General features: G+C 42.1%; 1 protein-coding gene across 1 annotated transcript in view; it reads right to left on the bottom strand.

Moving 5' to 3' along the window:
• STK38L (serine/threonine kinase 38 like) overlaps positions 1 to 13,111 on the bottom strand; it is a 48,005-nt gene extending 34,894 nt beyond the window's left edge. The window contains exon 1 of the mRNA XM_068656204.1: positions 12,945 to 13,111. The gene's annotated coding sequence lies outside the window, so the exon portion shown is untranslated. The remainder of the gene's footprint in view (positions 1 to 12,944) is intronic.
• Between the last annotated feature and the right edge of the window lie 4,175 nt (positions 13,112 to 17,286).

The raw sequence follows: 17,286 nt of genomic DNA, 5'->3' as shown, positions 1-17,286 counted from the left end.
ATCAGCCGTCTTTTAAAGTACTGATAAATGGACACTTGGAAAGTTCTACCAGTTTCCCGGTAAAGTCCCAGGAATATACATAATATCAAGAACATAGTTTGTCACATTGATACAACACAGGGTAAGACAGTATGTCTTAACTTCACAAATCATTGGGATGCAGCTGCTCTGCAATGTTCTCTTCACTTCTGAAAATATAAAGGGCACTAAAAAAAGGAGTTTAATAATGTAGCATTAGTATAGAATTGGAAATACTTACATTTGCGATCCTTTGGATGATTAATAAAAATAGCAATAGCTTCAATTGAGTCTTAAAACATATTTCACCTGCACCTGTATACAGAAAAGTAAACCATGTACAATCCCTTACTTTAGAAATAATCCTAGCAGTCAGAAAAAGTCTGTGCAAAAAGCAGAACTTTTTATTCCACACATCATGCCCCAGTTGATATTGAGCCCTACCTTCCTAGCCTAGTTGCATAATAAAAATATCTTTACTCTCCCCAGGTCTAAGATGGTAACACTAGGACAGGAGCAGGATCTAGAAGCTAGGGTTTTCTTTTTTCTTTTTTTCCCATCCCCTTGAGTAAAATCTTATGAAATAAATCATTAACAATACATAGAAACTTCAGCAAATCCTGAAAGCACAGGTTACCTGCAGTGCTGGATTGCCAAAGCTGCAAAGGTCTCTTCAGGTTGTTACCAAGCTTCAAGCTGCTTTCCTCTCCTTTGGGACATTTCTCTTGTTAATAATGCCAGAAAACATCAAACGACAGGACCCGAGGGAACGGCATGGAGCTGGGACTGGGGAGGGTCAGGCTGGGGGTTAGGGAAAGGTTCTGCACCCAGAGAGTGGTCAGGCACTGGGACAGGCTCCCCAGGGCAGTAGTCACAGCACCGAGCCTGCTGGAGTTCAAGAAGCATTTGGACAATGCTCTCAATTTTTTGGGTGGTCCTGAGCAGAGCCAGAAGTTGAACTTGATGATCCTTGTGGGTCCCTTCCACAGCCTATGATTCTATTTGATGAATACTAATTGCTACAATGAACTATGGGAAAAAAAGTAGAACTACACAATGAAACAGGAAAAAAAAGTCTGAGAACAAAGCTCATTTGACCTGAGCCCCAGGTTTTTCAGAGGTGCAACTGCAGAGGTGCTGTGCCTGCTTACGCATGTGTTTGCACTGGGCTCTGGGGCTTTTGCAGCTGCTGTGGAGGAAGTACATTCTGGAGAAAAACAAACATATTCTGACTACGCTGTTGGCAAAACAAAAGGAATCTGAATTCACAAGTTTTCACATGTACCTACAGGGATGTTTTACCAAGGTGAGACCAGGAGATTCTATAACTGTTGAAATTTCAGCTGCTATAGGATATTACTCAGCAGTCACATTCACGAAGCAGTCAGGAGCATATCCAGGGCTGCATAACTGCAGGGCCTCTTGGGCCTTGTTTTTCAGGAGAAGATGACTACAAGCATGATAGCCTTCGTTCTAACAGCTCTAATGGCAGGGTGTTAAAACAGTCACCTCCACAAGCAAACATCTCCTAAGGCAGCTCAGAGGAATCCCCTTCTGAAAGGTCTGCTTTCATCTCCACTGCCTACAGAGGTAGGCTAGGATGACTAACTGGCTTGGATATGCAACTTTTAAGCACTCAACCGGCAGATGAATCCTGCCTGGCAGCTGATACAATGCCAGCCCTCTGTGTGGTAATGGTACCTGGAATTAATCTTTAAATTCATCAATTTGCTTCTCCTGATCCTCTCAAAAGGCTGTAACTGTCGGCCGCATCCATAACTGGTTTATCAAACACTTTCAGAAACCCAGCAACCAAACAGCAGCAAATGGGCATGACTTACAGTTAAAATATGTTCTAAGGGCCAAAATGAAGCAAACAAATTAGATTGCCTCCCTGCCCTATCCCCACCCTCTACCACAGAGCAGCAGAGGAAGACTGAGCAAGTGTCTCTACTGCAGATACACCCAGCTCCCAACAAACCTAAGAGACCTAGAATCCAACTGTGGTTTGGGCATCTTGTCATTTTTATATCCTTTAATTCTGGACACCTCACAGAAAGCAAAAATATTCTCTACAAAGAAAAATGACAAAGATCTGAAGCTGTCTATACAGAGTTTGATAAAAATATCTCTTTGGAGACATTTGCCAAATAAGTGCCAAAACTTCAAAGGCTGAATTATAATGTTGAAATATTTGTAATGCATGTTTGTTATGTTTCTCGTGAAGCATGGCTGGCAGTCAGAGATGGCATTTTTCAGCTCTATGACCTGGTCCAGGCAATAACTGGAAGTAGCTCTTTGGTAGCTTACGTGAAATGAGTCAATGGATTTGTGTCCAGCTCTCAATAAATTAGGAACCATATCAGAAAAGCATCTGTAAGAGACACTTCCTTTGTTGATACCATTTTAAAGGCCAAGGACTGAATAAGGTAGGAAAAAAGTTATCCTCTCTCAAAATAGCACGTTCCCTCAAAACAAAAATTGCTTTTACTAAGCATCTTTTGTGAAAGTATCTCAGGGTCTTTTATCTAGTAAGCTAATAATTTCTTTAAGAAATATAAATAAACCCACGCTTTCACAGTCAGAAAAAAAAAAACAAGACCTGCTGACTTTCATCATACTACAGCCACGAAAAAGGAAGGCCAGACAGCAATATTCTCATCCCACATGCTAATTGCATTTCTCGTTTCCAGAGCCAACACAAGTTTAACAGCTCCCACGTATTTTTCTTTAAGAAAATTTAACATACAAATATAGTCTCTCCTTGAGTAAACAGATAAATTCCAAGGGTACACGCCATTATGAATTTTGGCCTAGTCTCCTGTCAGAAAGGGGGCATGAAGCAAACAATCCAAACTTAGAGCACTCAGAAAAACATACAGTACTGTAAACTCCTATAAGAGTAATTTTAAGAGGACACAAACAGTACAGGATCAAATGCTTTGATCACAAACATCTATCTTAATTTCCTGTAATAAAGCCCCATGCCCCTGGAAAGCATCATATAAATCCCAGTGAATTAACTTTGCTAGAATTCAGAGCAATAGTTTTGAAAAAAATAAAAAAATTAAAAAAAATCAGCCAGTAACTGATTTGTAACTGATTTGAACTCTGTTGCATTCAGATGACAAAGTAATTGAATGTAAACACAGTTAATATTAGGGTACTGGGGCTGCTTTGTAAATTTAGAGGTGCCAGTTCAGAGAAAATAATGCATTTCATTCAACGACGATGAAAGCTTTCTGAATTTTGGTGCTCTGTAAACAGCTGCTGAACTGATTGAATTATGCCCATTAAGTATGCAGGGTCAAATGTGGTCAGTACCTCAAAGAGCACCAGATCTTTCAGCATTGAAAAAGCACTTATAAGGAGATCCTGGCATGTTCCTGTATTATACCTCTGCCCATCACTTCAAAACATCCCTGGCATCCAGAACAGAGGCTGGATTATCCTTTGTCAGTCCTCTCTCCCTCAAAGTTGATGAGAATCATGCCACCAAATCCAGTATGGGAAATGGATTTAGCTTCACATCAACCATGGAAGGTTCTTGCTTAGAAGTAGCATTGACTAAGAAAGCAAAAAATCCTGAAGTTAAAAAGAAACTTGTGTTTATTGATGCATTTGTCATTAGCAAATATTAATTTTGATACCCTTGATCTGGAAAGCCATTAGAATGCATTCAGTGTGGCATCTCTGTAAAAAGTAGGGTTAGCTAAAACTTCACCTAGTCCTGCACTCTTGATCAAACACAAACTACATTCCTGATGTAGTCACATAAAAGATGGGGAACAAGCATAAGCAGGTGCAGCATTTGTTAAACCACAAGCAAGAAATCCCCTATTTCCCTTGCTGGATGTACATATATGATAGGAGCCTACTTCTGTGACTTCACTTTGTAAATCAGATGCTTTTGTTGACAAGATGATCACCACCCTTGAACAGAAGGAAGCTGCATCCTAAGCACAGATTCAAACGTTCCAGACAGAAGTCTGGCCTTCCATCCAAGACAAATACGGGATTTATTCTGCACTGCTCTTACTGTGGTTTATTAGTTTGCAATACGTGGAGACGATTTACTTTACAATTCAAAGAGAAGTGAGGAGGGCTGATCTTACTTAACCACCGTCTTCCAGTAAAATGCAGCCTTGCTTTGATAGCCAGGAGGGAAAGCACTTAGATTCCACATGGAGAGAAGAAAATTTCATCATGCAGCTACAGTCTTCAGCTGCACGCAGACAGATTCGCTACCAACAGACAGTAGCGCATTAACTACTGCTCTGTTATGCCCTAAATAAGAACATAGAAGTTTACCCTCTTACTCCATATGGCACCGTTCTTTAAAGATCATGTGACTGCTTGAAAGCACTTAGGCAAAAGAACCAAGAAAATATATTTAGCGTGTGTTTCTCAGGCTGAGGAAATTACAGTCAAACAGAAATAAGAAAGATACTATCAAATATGACTAGACTCAGAAGTGAGCTTCTACATGAAAAAAATGCAGAGAACAATAAAAAGAAATAATCTAATGGAAACTGTTGTATTAGTTCTTCTCTTGCAGCCTTCACTCCTCCACACAAGCTCATCCTACACCTGGGGACCAAAATTGGAAACTGAGACTGGACACTAACAACTGAAACTGTCTTCCTCAATTTTACTGCTGGTTTGATAAGAAGAGAGGGAACATGAGCTAAAATTACTTATCTTTATTAAAGTATAACCATTTCCCTCCCATTTACCTTATAATTACTTCCTTTTTCAATTTTTGAATTTCCACTACTCTTTAAATCCTTTCAAATGAAATGATCTATACTATGCATGAAAAAATGGATGCATATCTTTGGTGTTTTTTCCCCCTAAAAGCTGGTTTTGACTGTAAAGATTATTTTACAGAGCAGGCTGTTTTTTTTTTTTTGTTTTGTTTTTTTTTTAAACTGGATAATATGCAAGCATATTTATTCACTATAGCCAGGCATCAAAGCAGAAGCATTTCTGGCAGCCTCCGAGGAACCACTTCACTAGTTCCAAAGTATTCAGCAAAGTTGTGCTGCAGCCCTGCTGCTGGCAGAATAAACTGTGAGCAGCAGCTGAGATCAGTGGCATAAGTCAGGGCGTGTTCAGAAAGGGTATCTTCTCTTGTAGTGTGTTTACATGGCAAGGTTTTGGTAGCAGGGGGCTATAGGGGTGGCTTTTGTGAGAAGGATCTAGAAGCTGCCCCATGTTAGGTAAGGGCCCCACTGTAAGTGATGTTGTTTGTGCCTCTGTGAGAGCATATTTAAGAAAAGGAAAAAACAAAAACTGCTGCTACACAGCAGCTAGGAGAGAGAGAGGAGTGAGGAACAGCCTTGCAGGCATGAAGGTCAGTGAAGAAGGAGAGTGAGAGGTGCTCTAGGCACCAGAGCAGAAGTTACCTGTTGTTTTTCTAGATCTTTCTCTCCCTTCAAACAAAAAGTTACCCTTCTCAGTTTTTTTTCTTAAATCAACTATTTCTAACCATAATGCCACCATTTCCCATTGAGTACTTACATTAAAGCACAGGCTTTGGCTGCACAAATAGGAGCGTAAGGACAAAAAAGAATGTAGAACCCCTTAAGCTCAATCTGGCAGCAGAGACAAGATTGCTTACCACAACCTTTTAGAGAAGGTAGATCACCTGTAATTCATTTTCTTACCTGAAACTATTTCTGAAGATAAGTATACTTAACACCACTGTTCATCATAACTTAGGGATTTCCAAACCATGGTCCACAGGCATCATCAGCAGTGTGTGAGTGGTCAGTAGGACAGGAAGTTTGGGGTTTGGGGATTTTGGTTGTTCTTTAAATCAAAGGCATATGACAGTCTCCAAGTGTGTTGTGGGTTGACAACAGACCACAGTTGCCTGAACTTGATAACCACAGCCTCAGCTTCTGTAGCTGTCTAACTGCTCCATGGCTTGCATAACTCAACCTCGGCAATAGCAATAGCAGTCAGATTCAGATGAGTGATACAAGGAGGACCTTTCTTTGACTTCAGTTTCATACATGTCTCTTCTAAGCAGATATTAAAGGTCAATTATACTCATGCTTTGCACTACATACACGTAGTTATTTTCCCCCATGAAGATTCCCCTACCCTCTCATCACTAAATGTGTTTGATGTAACGTCCATGTTCGGCACTTTGTGCTTTTCAAACACTTCAGAGAAAGTCTCTGCTCTATAGATTTTCTACTCCACTTAGTGTCATTTTCTCTGACTTCTGGCTCACTCAGTTTCTATTAGGAATAATTCAAAGCATAAACAATTTACAGGAGATTATTCCAGGTGTTTTTAAAATATTTCAATCTTTTATAAAGAAAAAAAAAAGGTTTACAAAGTTTTTAATTTTAAGGGAATAGCAATTGATGTAATCTACCTGGACTTATGCAAAGCATTTGACACTGTCCCCCATGATAACCTTGCCTCTAAGTTGGAAAGATGTGGACCACTCGATGGGTAAGGAATTGGATGGTTGCACTCAGAGTTGTAGTCAATGGCTCACTGTCCAAGTGGAGACCAGTGACAAGTGGCATTTCTCAGGGGTCAGTACTGGGACCAGCGTTGTTCAACATCTTTGTCGGTGCCATGGTCAGTGAAATCAAATGCACTCTCAGCAAGTCTGCTGATGACACCAAGGTGTGAGGTGCAGTTGACACTCTGAAGGGAAGGGATGCTATCCAGAGGGACCTGGACAGGCCTGTGAGGTGGGCCTGTGTGAACCTCTTGAGGTTCAACAAGGCCAAGTGCAAGGTCCTGCACCTGGGCTGGGGCAGTCCCAAGCACAAATACAGCATGGCCAGCAGGACGAGGGAGGTGATTCTCCCCCTCTGCTCTGCTCTCATGAGACCCCACCTGTAGTGCTGCGTTCAGCTCTGGGGCCCCCAGCACAAGAAGGATGTGGACCTGTTGAAGTGAGTCCAGAGGAGGGCCACAAGGATGATCAAAGGGCTGCAGCACCTCTCCTGTGAAGAAAGGCTGAGGGAGTGGGGGGTGTTCAGCCTGGTGAAGAGAAGGCTCTGATCTTTTAGGGATCTTCCAGTACCTAAAGGGGGCCTACAGGAAAGATGGAGAAGCACTCTTGTGTGCATAGTGATAGGACAAGGAGTAACTGCTTTAAACTAAAAGAGGGTAGGTTTAGACATTAGGTTTAGATACTAGGAAGAAATTATTCACTCAGAGTGTAGCAAGGCACTGACTGGCACAGGCTGCCCAGAGAAGCTGTGGATGCCCCATCCATGGAAGTGTTCAAGGCCAGGCTGGATGCGGCTTTGGGCAACCTGGTCTGGTGGGAGCTGACCCTGCCCATGGCAAGGGGGTTGGAACCGGATGGTCTTTAGGGTCCCTTCCAACCCAAACCATAATGTGGTTCTAACTGCGACTTATGCAACTGAGCAGCAAAGTCACCAAATCCGGCACATAAGTGAGTACATCATACGTATTTTATGTGAACTCTCATTTTCTGTTAAATGAGAAGATAAACAGGACAAGATAGAAAAGAGTCCCCATCAAAAATCAAGCACAGAAGAACCCATCTAAAACATTTCAATAGAAAATGATCATCTACACTATTTGCTCACTAGATATTTGAGATCTGAATTCATGAAGAACTTCTGTTTAAATAAACCTTGCTTCTCTGCCCATGGTATCTTTTGATGTAATGATTAACCGTGCCTATTAAGATTGGGGCAGAACTATGCAATAAGACTTTACCAAAAGCTCAGTTTGCAATATGTTCACGTTTTATTTTCTTCCATAAACTTAACTGTCAATATTTCCTCCCCTGTATTTTGAAATCAGACTTCATGCCTTTCCTATAGCATTTGCAGAAGCCAAGATCCATGCTGTAACTAATTTCAAAAAATAAAGGAAATAAATTATTTTCAACTATAAGCAGACAGCGTGATTTAGCAGAAGTTTTCTTTAGGCACAGCAAAACCTTCAATTTACAGAAGCAAAACATGGCAAATCGGTCATGGAGAGTATCAACTCAGCTGTTAACCAGAGTACTTTACCACTTCAGTAGACTAACTGAGCACAAACAAATCCAACAAAATCAAGTGAGAAAGACATATGTTAATGCTACCAGCAGCAATAAAATTCCTTTCACCTAATCTTGAAAATCAGAATTCACTGGGAGGCACTCAGTGCTTTCCAAGAGATGGCACAGTACAAACTCCACTGTAAGAACGCCTTACTTTGTAGATAAGTCTTACCGAGTGCATTTGCTACACAAGTACCTGCTAACCAAACGCCATTACTCCACTGAACAGGAATGCGCTTCAACAGTTGGCTGTTACATGTTGGTAAAAGCCAGGTCTTTCATTCCCGCAGAGAAGCTCTTATGCGGAACAAAATCTCCTTACAGTTCCGTATGTACTTGTAAAACTGTATTTTTAACTATTGTTAAACACAGACTTTGTTCTCTGTATTCTGTTTCTGTAGTTTGTAAAAGCAGGTACTCCTATTAAATGCATAGCTTGTGATTGAATTTGTCCTCCTTTGCTGGTCTGCCAAATGCTAAATACCACAAAACAGAAGAATCTAGTTATCTTTAACTTCAAGAAATAACAGCTGCCTAAGTAAAATACAGTGCAACATTTATCTGTGAAGCTACTAATGTAAGCTATCCCCTTCATACAGGACTCACCATACTAAAAATTAGTGACATTTTAAGTGGAACTATTCTTTCATCATCAGGCTGACATTTGGCTGGCATTCTGGTTACCTCCCTTACAAGGCACCAGCAAGAGGGAAGGGCAGGAAACACTTTATGCAACTACTCATTGTAAAAAATAATTAAAACAAGTTTTAAGAAGTGTCTGTGATAAAAGCTCTTTTCCAATACAAGAAGCATGAAAAAGGGAGCCTATTGCTACTGGACTAAGGGCTGCTATTTTTACCTGGATAAACTGGAAAATGGGGATTTTTTCTCTTCCCATGGGAAGAAGGCGAATATTTACACCTGAGAGCTACTCCTGCCTCTCCCCACATTCTGGCTCACACATAGCTAGTTAGCCAGAGATTGTTCTTCATGGGGAAATAAAGTAGCCACATCTGCATCCTCTCCTGGGTGCTCAGTTGTGATAGATGGAAACCTAAAAGGCAGTTCTGTGGCTAGGTAACCTGCACACTGGTGAGCTGGTAGAAAGCAGCTCTCCTGCAGACACTTAAATTCCAAAAGATACTTTCCTATCTGTTCAGCTAGAAGCAAGTTCATTTCTTTACTAGTGTGCTCATAATAATACCAAGGACTTCTAGCAGAAGGAGCTATAGCTGTTCTTGTGTTACACAGCAGTTGTGTCAGGCCTTTCTCAGCATTAGCTTCAGCTCTACTCATCCTGGGGGGGGGGGGGGGGGGGGAAGTAGAGAAGATAAAAAGGTCCTTTTTATCCAGTAACCCCTTCCCAGTGCCTAGACTATTAGCAGTGCCAGCACAGTCAACGTTTGCATGCATGGCAGAAGCAAAGCTACCACAGCAATGAGCCCCCCTCCCACAGGGCAGACCTGGGCACACTCAGCTCCCCCAGTGAGGCAAGCCACACCTGGCCAGCCGCTTTCTTTTGTCTGTTCCCTTTCTTCCATTGCAGTAAGTTTCAGGGCACTCGCTCATACCTTCAGATGAACTTGATCTGTTTGTACCGAACTATTACTTCATAGTGCCTGTTCTTTGTTGAAAGGTGACTAGCAGTATCTGGTTTTATAGCTTCATGAGATTCCTGCTATTGTGAATTCCTGTAAACCCAGCCTACCGTTTGAAGTCCATCACTGTTTCCTTTTCCTAGTAAATATACAGAAAGCAACTCTCCCCTTGAAAATCAAGATCTCACACAAGCTTTCTGAAGCATGTTTATTACATTAAAATTCTAGGTGTCTGCTTTCTTCATCATATTCTACTCAGTTACAGTTCAAATAAAACTATTTCAGCTAACAAACTGCAAGTTTATTTGTAGGTATACTAAGAATATACATCACAAACTGAGTACTAAAGTCACAGTTCAAACCAGAACACAAAATCACTGAGAGATCAGAAAGCCAGACGACTGAATAGATTGCATAGATTAACATTATTTCTCAATTTGTTTTTTCTTCAGTCTCTATGAAGTATTTGGTGAAATATAAATGCAAGCCTCACGAAGTGGCCTGATTCCAAATGTAAAAGACAGTATTAATGATTGTCCATTTTAATGCTCTCCATGCTGATCAAATTTACGACAAGGAAAATAAATTCTTCCTGATAAATTCCTTCTAGCTTCTAGCTCCTGTTGTAGTTTTATTGTTGTCAAAGAAAAAATGTTCTACTGCTTCCTCATGCAGATGCAGTGGACTGACAGAAGTTACTCTGTAGCATTAGACTACAGAGCTACAGCACTTTTTGTACCAATTCAACAACCAAGTTTACTCTTCTGCATCTGTCAAGGACCACCATCTGATCCTTCCAAAACAGACCCTTCGCCTTGCATCCAGTTCACCGTACAAATTCAGACCAGACACAAGATAACTCCTCTCCGAGTTCACACCCCCTAGTGTTAGATTTGGTTACCCCCACTGTTTATACAACAATTAAGTGTTCTCAGTAGTTATTAAGGCTCCAGACTTTGAAAAAGCCCGCATCAATGTACCCGAAGAATTAAACTTTGGTTATTTACCAAACCCACGTTTTTCTGCTAAGGTAATGTAATTACTACGGCTGACAAGTTAGCCCTAAATGCAACTATATGTTGAAGTGAGCTGGGAACACTATAAAATGATCTTGGGGACAATACTGTGTTTGATTTATGTCCACTCTCATTACCTAAGACACATAAAGCCTCTTTCCAGTGGACTCAAAGCAGACCATTTGCCACATAATATCGGCTTAGTCTTTGTGCTGATGAATACTGTATTCAGAGAACTAATTCTTGTCTTTGTAATTTTCATGCCTACCGTGCAACTCTTCTTAGAATACAAATATCAAAGCTTATCAATTGGCTTTACATTTTAATTAATCCCCTGCTCCAACCTGTTGGTGTGAGAATTTTTATTAGATGGGAACTGAGTGAAAATTGAGTTTATGGGAGAAGATAAGGTTTAAAAACACAAAACCACTGCCTAGTCAGGCAGTGGACAAAACCCACAACACTAACCTCCTTGTGGTCACTCAAAGATTCAAGGGAGATCCTAAATCACAGCAGGTAGTTCAAACAACAACAAAAAAACAAAGTTACTGATCAATCAAGTTCAGTGTTTTCTCATTGTGCACGGAGAGTATGGGGTCCTGGTCCAAGTCCACTACAGCTTAATGAGTGGGTGTGGTTTTTTTTTTTTCTTTTCTTTAGAAAGACTAACTTTCTGCAAATTAGGCAGAAATGCAGCACAATACCTGTCCACTATGCTATAAATATTTCATTATTTTGTATTCTGTTTAGCTAGCGGTTTGGTGGTTTCTTTTCCCTTGAAATATTAGAGGCAAAATGCCTAATTGTAGATGCTTTTTTTCTGTTAACCAACAATATTTAAAATTGAACATACATTACGCCATGTTCAAGGTGAAAAACTAAGCTCTGATTTCACAGAACTATGCAAAGCTACCTTTTTGGAATTCAAGACACCTTTTTATAAGAGGAGAACTCAACTACGTACAGCCCAGAAGATAAAAATACATCAGTTTTACTGGATACAATAATATTTCCCAGCTACAATGAGCCTGACCACTGCTTAGCACCTACAGGAGCACCTTGGATTGTTTGCAAGTATTGCAGTTAACTGCTCCGGGTAACACTACAACTGATACTGTTGCACCGTTGAGTTCCTAAAGAAGAAGGAATGAAGACAGAGGTCTTGAAGACGGTTTATGTTTTGGCATATTTGATAGAATGTGCCCAACGAATTAGGGACATTTATTAGTGTTATATCCACTCGCAAACAAGAGCCTTCTACTTCAAGGGACTTGGGAAAACTGTAATCAAAACACTGAATCATCGTATGTGACAAAACCCAACATTTCTGGTCTTAAAAATACATTTCATCGCTCTACAGCAACGGACAAGTAAAAGTTGAACAACACAAATATACTCAACAATCATCTGAGAAGAAACTTTAAGTCAAACTTCAGCATTGCTTTTCATTCCGGGGCTACATCAAGGGTCTGGATTTCACAGCAGGGAATCAGGTGTGTGATATCGGCGGGGGCACCCTTTCAGCGTGCAGGTGAGCCCTGTCATTCTAACCCAAAACGTTAACAAAGAAAAAGGCAAGAACGAGAGACACCTCATGCTTCTTAGCATTTAAGTTTTATCTGAAGCCATTGCAAACACAGAGCACAAGCTGAAACCGTCAAATTATGGTCCCGATACCAAACTCCTTCAACTACAAAAGCAGGTTTTGGATTTTGGATTTGTCCAGCAGAGCAAGCAAAAACTATTGAGGATTTTTTTTTCCTTTTTTTTTTTTTTTAAGAGCTAATTACAGAGCTAAACCCATTAGTATGTATTTATTTCCACAGAAGGCAGGGCACCCTCACGCCCGAAGCCGCCGGTGAATCCCTCAGCGCCCACCGGCTGCCCCCCCCCCCCCCCCAACGGCCTCTCGGCGCCCAACCACCGCCCGCGTGCCCCCGGTGGTGGCGGTTGGGGGGGGACGGGAGGAGAAGGTGTGGGGGGGAACTCGGCGGCGGTCCCCGAGGGAGTCGCGGGCTGAGGGGCAGCTGCCGTCCTCCCTTCCTACCTTCGTCCCTCCCTCCGTCTCGGCGGCGATGGCTGCTCCTGCTGCCTCACGCCGGGGGGGGGCGGCGAACCGCGATGGGGAGGCTGAGGGGGATTTCGCGTCGCTGTTGTCAGGGTCTCACCTCCCCACCGCCACCCAGTGCAAGGGGGTGAGGAGTGGGCCGGGCTGAGGGGCGCCCCCCGGGGCGGCGGGCTGCCCGCGGCACTCACCTCTCTGCGCCGCCGCCGCCGCCCTCCGCCTCCTCCGCGCTCGCCTCCCGCAGCGGGTGCGAGCACGGCCCCGTCCTCCGCGCTAATGACAGGAGGAGCAGGGCGGCGGGAGGGCCCCGGCAGAGGGCTGGCTACCGGCGGCTCTCGCGAGAGCCCGGCGCCGCCGAACGGGGCCGCCATTGGCTGCTGCCGGTACCCGCGCGGAGCCAGCCGGCCCCGCTGCCCTGTCACGGCCCCGGCAGGCCCGGCCACAGCCCCTCACGGGCAGCGGGGACCCGGGGAACGGCCCCCTCGGTGCCCCGGCAGGGTGTATTTAAAGCCCCAGCGCACAAGTACGAGGGGAAGGGTGATGGCGCACATGGCATGCAAGCGAAACCCTGCTTTGGCTGTGCGAGGAGCAGCAGCGCCTGTGAGGAAAACTGTCATCCCGCGATGCGGGTTGCTGGTAAAGCCAGTGGCGCAGAGGGCAAGCCTGAGCTGGGATCGGAAGGATGACATTCACTGGCACTGTGTGCTGCCACTCACCGCCCAGCACGTGGGAGCTGGTGGATGTTCGCACTAGTGTTGTGACTTGTGGGTGGTTGCTGTGACCCAGACTTACTTGGCAACCACATTTTGTTTATTTTACCTCATTAAATTTATTTTACCTAAGTATACAGTGACAACAGGGCAATGAGAGTTGAGTGCACTAAAACAGATTTATTTCCCAGACACCTTACGAACTCAGGACCTTGGTCCTGCAAGTGGATCTATGTGTTCCCTTTGCCTTCATCCTGAGCCAGGAAATTCACCATGGACCTACCTGCTGAGCGGTTTTCAGAAGCATTAGTTTTGGTAGGTGTGAAATAGCAGAAGCCTAAAATTAGCACATTTTAACTCGGATGCAATGCAAGAGTGCTTTATGGAGGGGCAGCTCTCTGTGATAGCCAAACCATTTCCACATTTGTAGCCTGCAGTAATGAAGTTGTGCACTCCCGTTTACCATGTTGCAGTGTTGAAAGCATAGATATACGACCCAGCAAAAGAATTAGCACAAGGGAAAAAAAACACTATATATTATGATAAGTAAATTCAAAATAAACTGATTATAGATCTAGAAAAGCAGTATTTCACTAAAGCACTCTTCCCAGAGCAGAAGTCTTTACAAATCTTTATAGACACCAGCAGTAAAGGGGAGTGGTGGAGCTACCACCACCCCTAACATCCTAAGGGGAGTGGTGACTGATTTCAACTGTTTTTTTTTGATGTTGGAGCTTTGATTTCAGTATCTTGCTTCTGCCTGCTCCCCTCCTGTAAAGCTGTCAAAGGGAAGCTGGGGGAAGCAAGGTTGGTCCCAGAGACGATGAGGACCATCTGTGACAATGAGAAGTGTATGAATATTCACAACATGATGTTACAGTTCCTGACTTGCCGCTGCTACTCCTCTTGTGGGTCCTGCCAGCACAGCAGATGGCAGACGCTGAAAGACCGTTGTGCCAGTGGAAAATTACTGAGTTTTGCTGGTCCTGTATATGTGTGTGTGAGAGGGGGAAGTGGAGTAAACTTCTGTTTTCAGGGGAGGAAAAGAAAACAAATGGTTCCTGAAACTACAAAAATTACCAGCATGTAAAAACCGGTCAGTTATTTTGGACAATGATAAATGTCTATTTACATAGTGAGTTTTCCTCATAATTCCTTATAACTTTCCTTGTAAGTCAGCATTGTGAGCTTTCCAAAATAGTAGTGCAATTAACAAGAGAAACAACAGTGTAACAATAGCACTGCCTGTTACTTAAGAGACTGATGGAAAAACTGAGTATTTCACATTTCTATTTTTACCTGCCTGTGGAAGTATTTTTGTTAGTGGATTTTCCATTGCAAAATAGACATGGTTTATTTTAATTTTCTAATTTTACTTTTTTTTTCTTTTTTTTTCTTTTTTTTTTCTTTTTTTTTCTTAATATATCTATATACACAGAAGGATTTTCTTTACTTGATCTTGCAATGGGGTAACCTCTATTGTAGTTGAGGTCAATGGGATACCTAACATGAATACAGTTAGTCACATCCATAACCTTTGAAGGTCTGCACGCTTAAAGAAAGCAACAATCAAATGCTCACCCTGAAGTGAACCTTGGCAAAACCAGCCTGCAAATAATTTCTGTGCAGGCAAGTGAAGTGGGGAGAGCTTGCAGGAATACACAAGGTTTTAAACAAAACTGTGATGCAAGTTAACAGTTATTAATGAGCAGGATTTGCTCAATAACTTATGTTTATGTAATTTGCAGTTAGCCCTTGGTTTAGAGGTCTAAGAACCTGTTGACTACATAGAAGAACATCTTTTTAAGCTGCCAGGTTTTGGTCATAGTAAGCATTTTGAAACAAAATCTTTGCTCTAAACATGTGTACTTGTGCACACGGCACACTGTTCCACTCCTGTACACTGCAACAAGCAGCGAAAGGTTCTGTGCCCTCTGCTCAAACCGTTCTGGCTGCGGGATGAGGGTACACCCTGGTGCGCAGCAATTAACGGCAACCACAAAAGCCTAAATACCAGCTGTCAAATTCCACTGAGCCTCTGAAGCCTTCAAAAAACTTAGGGGAAGGACTGTAGCAAACCAAAACAATATAATGCTCCCATTTTTGTAATTCAAAAGGGGGATATCTTGTCTGTGAAAGGCCATTTATGTGAGGTTTTGGCATAAATTGCTGTCTTCTGTGGTCAGCTGGTATAACAAATACAGACCATGATATTGGAGTCATGCTAGAGATGTCCCTTGGAAATACTCTATTTTTTTAACCATAAAAAGACCTTCTCAGCATCAGAAATAACATATAAATGCTTAATTTACAGGAAACATTACAATTAGTTTGCAACTAACTACTTAACTAATGTAACATTTAGGAATCAATTCTGGTTTTCCTTTCTTGCTTTTTCTGTTTTTCTATACACTATCATCCAGCTCTATTTCATAAAAATAAGCCCAAAATACTAAAACTTTTAAGATTAGTCATGAAATAAGGCAGAACAAGGTGAGAATGGTGCAGATTATGCAGAAACACATTTTCCAGTGTCTTTATGACTTTTTCAGATGGTTTTGATGGTTTTTAAACCAAATTTTGCTTGTAATTCCCTGATCCACCTAAATTATAAAAGTGCATGATTTTGTTTAGGGTTTTGCACCTGCTGAATGTACTGTTTGGTTGCCTGATTCCTGTGAGGCATAGCAGTGTATCAAGTGCTTATAAAATGCTGAGGCATAGAATAAAATGCAATTTCTTAATAGGCAAAATGCAAACTTAGAAGGTATGTGTGATTGTGCTTCATAAGGAATGTTCCACAGTTGAATCAAACAACTAAGAAGATCTTGATCTGGAAACTCTTGAAGAATTAGGTAACGCTGAAATCAGTTGTTTTGGTACTTCTGTGGGAATATTCATGTGAGTAACATTACTCACCATGTTGTTTGCTAGGTCAGACTGTACTCAGGAAACTGTCATCAGTATTTAAAACTATGTGACAACACAGGAATGCCTGTATCAGTTCAGACCCAGGCTCTGTCTAGGCCACAGTTCTGTCTTCCTGATGGTTGTGGGCAAACACCTAGGAAAAAGGAAGAACAGAACAAACTTCCAACAGATCCCTTTAAAACCCTCAGATGTCCTGAGCCCAATGTGATCAGCCTATATCCTAACCCCAATGAGTTGCTACTCCAAGTGCTGTGTGGTCTCCTCTTAAAACCCTCTAAGTATCTCTCATTCCCAGCACACTTCAGCAAGGAGTTCCATGGGCTGTTGTGCGAAAATCTCTGCCTTTTCCTTATCCTGAGCCTGTTTTCTGAGAGTCTTGGTATCACTAGGTTTGGTGTCAGCACAGCACACTGTTGATCTGTCTGTCAGTGCTATACTTCTTTTTACATCCTGTACCTCCTCAATTGTCTTTTTTACAGACTAAAGAGTCTTCGCCTTAAAACTGTTCTATACTTCTCATCATCCTTTTGACCATCTCTGAACCTTTACCAACTCTTATTATATTTTGGGAAGTAAAGAGACCAGCATTTCACTATTTATGGAGTGGATGAACCATGTATTTATGCAGGGCCATAAACTTCTTGCCTCACTTCTTAGTTTGAAAGCAGAATACATCATTTGCTATGCCTCTTAAAGTTAGTAACAAAGATGTTAAGTTCTTAATGAAGTGCCTTTCATAGGCATTTGTGACAATCCAGCTCTGTTCAGTACAACCAACTACAGACTGTTGCTATCTCCATTCCGTTTCTTAGAAAGTTCTAGTTTATACTTTCCTGAAAGCCCACGTAATTTTCTTTATATTAATAACATCTCTGTCACTGGGAAACCATTT

This window comes from Anas acuta, chromosome 1, assembly GCF_963932015.1.
Source record: "Anas acuta chromosome 1, bAnaAcu1.1, whole genome shotgun sequence".
NCBI lineage: Eukaryota > Metazoa > Chordata > Aves > Anseriformes > Anatidae > Anas > Anas acuta.
Note: the sequence above shows the minus strand (reverse complement) of the source record. Positions and strands in the feature narration are given on the sequence as shown.